The 4683-nt window shown below is 52.3% G+C and overlaps 1 long non-coding RNA gene across 1 annotated transcript in view; it reads right to left on the bottom strand.

Annotated features, from left to right (window-relative positions):
- Positions 1-2358: 2358 nt before the first annotated feature.
- LOC104858118 overlaps positions 2359-4683 on the bottom strand; it is a 9966-nt gene continuing 7641 nt past the window's right edge. The window contains exon 3 of the long non-coding RNA XR_779063.1: positions 2359-3409. This is a non-coding gene — a long non-coding RNA (uncharacterized LOC104858118). The remainder of the gene's footprint in view (positions 3410-4683) is intronic.

Here is a 4683-nt window from a genome sequence, read left to right as displayed (position 1 = left end):
GGTGCTGAGTGAGGCCTGGGTGCAGAGGCCAAGACGGGCAGTGCCTTGTGGAATTGCCCGAGTTTCTGCTGGGTCCGCACTGAGGTTCACGCTCTCCCTCTCTATTCCTCCCCATTCAAGTGTTCACAGCAACTTCTTTAAAAATCTCACATTCCAAACTCCATCTCAGCGTGTGAGGGACACTTCATCCAGGAGGAGTGAGTTTTGAGAAGCTCACAGAAGGAATGGCAGCTGTCTTGCTCGCAGACGCCTTGGATGAGTGTGATGGCCTCACAGATCTGGGAGGGAGTCCCTGGGCTCTGGGCAAAGCTCGAGGCACAGGAGGGGCCGAGGCAGGAGGACACCTGTGCTGTACGATGACGTGTCAGTCAACTTGCCCAGAAGGGGGAAGTGAGGGAGAGAGTTCTGAGAGCAAATGACGAGGGGCCTGATCCAGAGATGAAGGTGATCACAGGGGTCCCCTTGAGAAAGTAACTGGAAAGGCCTAGAACATTCCAGAACATTCTTCCACCTGGGCCAGCCTAGCCACCTACGCGTCTCCTTCCTAAGTCCTTCAGGCCTCTGTTCTCCTGTTGTCTCCTCAGAGAGACCCTCCTTGGTCCTCTTCACCAAGCCCACTACTTAATGATACATTATTAGGGTTTGGTCTGTTATCAAAGGTTTTATGAAAAGAGAGGTATCAATGTACCCAAAGAACCCAAAGTAGGGATTGGCATGTGGTAGCGTTCAGTTAATTCTTGTCAAAAGTTCACTGCATTCATCAGTGAAGTGAAGTCATGAGGGGACGGACTTCATTAAAGGGTAAAACATGTCAAACCCTTTCCATTGGCCTGGCATGTACTAGACGCTAAGTAAGCCTGTTGCTATTCAAAAGGTTGAGTTCTGAGGATGAATGTGAGGTCACCTCAAACTGGGGTGGGGGAAGGGCACAGGCCCGGGGTTCTCAGGAACCAGGAGCCCACAGAGGAGGAGGGGCCCAGGGGGACGGCGGGAAGCGAAGCCTGAGCAGCAGCTGGGACAAGGTTCCCACCGGGTGTGACAAGCCAGGCAGGACTGGTGACAGACTTAGCAGGGCCCCTTGCTCTGAAATCCTTCAGAATTTCTACGTGGCCACAGCATGAGCCAAGCCCAAGCACTAACATGTCAGTCGTGTTCCAAACCAGCTTCCGGTGTGGCTGGGAGGTCATGGGTGGCGACAGCGGGACTAGGGCCAGGGTTAGGGGGCTGTGCTGGGGTCTGGGGATCAACAGCCGTCCTGGTCTGCTCGGCCTCACTGCCCAGCACCCCGCTGCGGGACAGGCATGGGCCCCCGGAGCTCCCCTCGGTGGTTCTGGGAAGGCCTTGCCTCTGGATTGCGGGCACAGGTGTGGCTGCTCTCCCTTCTCCCACCTGGCCGGCCGGGCACTGAGCCCGACAGCTGTCCCCCGGCGCCTTTAGTTAGACGGGGTGAGCGAGCCTCCCTCGTCTGCCCAATCTCCAGACACCTGGAGCGTTTCAGTCCGTGACGGTCACTCCTCGGGACCGCAGGACGCCTGTCTGCCGATGCCCATCTGGACGCACCGAGGCCTGGGACCCGGGGAAGCTTCCCTGGGTCACACGGTGGCGTCACGAGGCCGCTGACTCAGCCCCCAGGGCTCCTCGCTGCAGCCCCGCCTCGTGGTCTGTTTCCCTTCATCCCGGCCACGAGGCCTCGGCCAGCAGCTGCTTTGTAACCGAAACACATGGCGCGGGCAGGGCCGACCTGGTCCCTGATTCTCTCCAGCTCCCCACGGCCCTTAAAAGCCGAGGTGCTGCGTAGCCCTGCAGGGCCTGGGAAGGTGTGAGTCACCATCAGGGAGCAGCAGACAGCCCAGCCCATTGCTCTGCGGCTCGGCCCTGGTCCGCCACCCGGGCCCACTCAGGAGTTGACTCACAACAGCTTGCAGTCAGCTCTGACACTCAGATCATTTTCTGCTCATCTTGTGCCCAGCTGGTGGCCTTTAATTAGGTGCTGTCAACTTCCTGCCTCTGTCCCCCTCTTTTTAACAGATTATATTAATATTAAAGATATAATAACGATGATAGCAGCATATATCGTGTCCTAAGTGCTTTGATTGAATTAAAAAAATTTTTTTCCTCAAAAGTTACTGTCTGAGATAAGGAATCGTCTTACTTCTATTGTATAGACAGGAAAATTAAGGCTTGGAAAAGTCAAGTCTCTGGCAGGGTGAGCGACCCAGGAGGGTTTGGTAGAGCTGTATGACCTTGAGTGTATGGACCCTAGCGTCTGACTCCAAAGCACCAAGTCAGCTGGGCCCATTAGGGTAGGATCAGAGGCTCCATCACAGCAGTGTAGACTGCAGTCACTTTTATTGTTTGTTTAAAAGACATCTGGAGTTTGCAAACCACTGGATTTGGATTTGGCACCTCAAGGTTGCCAAAAGGGACAAGGGGTCTTTGCACTTTCCCTTTGTACAACAACAGCGAGTCGGCAACTCATGTTCAGCCGGTCTTCACGTCACGTCACAGCTGCCACAGCTCACTCATCACCTCTTCACACAGCAAGGCCCAAAGAAGCAGGAAAAGAGGCAGGCGGGTCTCTCCTCATCTACCTCCTTTTCATCAGAAAGGAAACTCTTTCCCGGAATCCCCCAGCAGAGTTTACCTTCGGCCAGAACTGGGGCATGTGACCACCCGGGACCAGTCATAGGGCCAGGAGCATAGGATGGCCAAGGTTGGCTTAAATCAAATGCAGTTCACTCCCTGGGGCTGGGCCCACAGCCAGCTGCAGAAAGTCAGGGTTCTGTCAGCTGGAAGGAAGGGAGGACTGGTGGTTGGCAATGCAATCCTGGCGTCTGACAGCCCAGCCCTTGAAAACGTTCCACACAGCATCGTGGTTGGTTGGCAGGATTATTGTAGGTGGCAGGTGAGGAAAGTTGTATGTTTTAAAAATAATTTTAGTCCCAAGTATTTGGGTGCACTTGGAAAGAGAAATATACAAAGAACTCATCAACCAGAACCATAAATTCATGGATATTATTTCTCAGGATGGAACAACTTAAGTTTTTTAAAAAAATACAAGTAAAAGAAAAATATTAAGTCAATCACAGTTCCTTTGCTTCTAGATTTGGCAATGGTAAGAGGGTAGGAAACCCTGTTCTGTATTATTCTGCTTGGCATTTTTTCCAGCTTCTTAGGCATTCTGCCTTCTACCTCCCTTCTGAGGAAAATAAACACCCACAAGGAGTTTTGCATCATCTGCAAATAGGACTTGAATAAAGCCTCCGGCTCAAATATAAGCCAGGCCTGCATGGCTGGGATGGCCCAGCATCTCGACCCTGGCCCTTTCCTGGTATTTCACCTCTGGCCTAGTGGCCAGAGGGTTTGATTGGTTGCACCCTCCTTCTGTAAGCTGTTGCAAATTCTGGGTCTGGAAAGAAAAAAAAAAAGTCAAGACATAAATACTAATTATACTGATCACTTGAGGTTTCGTGTCAGGAGTTTTCAGACTTTCCTAAAGCATGAAAGCTTGTCATTTAAATGAGAATGTAGGTGCCCATGGTAAGAACTACATCAGTGCTGGTCCAGCGACAGTGACGCAGGCTAGAGACTTGGAGCAAAACAGGAACCAGCTCACACAATCTGCATCCTGGCCCCAAAGTGGCTGCAGAGAGCCAACCATAAACAGCACACAGGAGGCCGCGTGTCCCCTTGGAACCACTCACATAATTTTCAAGTATTACTCTTCCTTTGGTTGTCTTTTTTTTTGACCATTTAAAAATGTTTTAAAAAATGTAAAAAAATTCTTGGATTGCAGGCTGTACAAAAACCAGCAGTGGGACAATTGTAGCCTGAGGCCTTGTAGTTCACAATCTCTCTATAAGCCAGGGATGCAAAAAGAAATTATAGAGAAGCATTGAAATCATAGAGAGAGCCCCAAATGCACCTGTAATCCCAGCTACTCTGGAGGCTGAGGCAGGAGGATTGCAAGTTCAAGGCCAGCCTGGGCAAGTTAGCAAGACTTTGTCTCAAAATAAACATTTAATAAAGGGCTGGGGATGCAGCTCAGCGGCAGCCACCTGCCTATGTATGTGCTGCGTACAGACAAATGAAGAAATGTGCACTCCTTAAAAACATCACACAAGAAACCAGCAACAGCAAGTACTGTGAAGCAGAAAATTGGCAAACATGGAAGTATGAAGACATTTTCCACCCGACGCTTTCGTACTGTTTGAATTTTTCCTCCGTGTACTGTGCTGCTTGCATGAAGCCAAAAGCGTTTGTCAAGGCAGACAGGGTTTCTGTGCCGCCGTCATAAAGACGAGGGGATCCCAGGAAACACATAGGGTCGGTCCCAGCGCAGGGCCAGAGGGTTAGGGTCGGGCAGGGCGTGGCCCCGCTGGCAGCAGAGTGACACCAAGAGCCACCCCGACTGTCAGCGATGAGCACGCGCTGGGGGCCGGTCGGCGGGAGCGGAGGGGAGCCTGACTCGCCGCTTCCGCCGGTGCTGCTCTGATCTGGGGCCTGGAAAAGCCAACGTTCTGCCGATATTTACCTTCGATCTCCGCTCCAGAGTGAAGGAAAGATGCCCAGGCCGGGCCCAAGACCGAGGGTGGGTGGCATTGAAAAAGCAACTTGCCCTGAAAGGAAGGCTTCCTCTGACTGCTGAGCGCGCTGTCAGGCGGCCCCGCCCCGGTACGCAGC

This window comes from Fukomys damarensis, unplaced genomic scaffold (genome assembly GCF_012274545.1).
Source record: "Fukomys damarensis isolate Sample0158 unplaced genomic scaffold, DMR_v1.0_HiC HiC_scaffold_22, whole genome shotgun sequence".
Classification (NCBI taxonomy): Eukaryota; Metazoa; Chordata; class Mammalia; order Rodentia; family Bathyergidae; genus Fukomys; species Fukomys damarensis.
The sequence above is the reverse complement of the archived record's forward strand: the minus strand, read 5'-3'. Positions and strand labels throughout refer to the sequence as shown.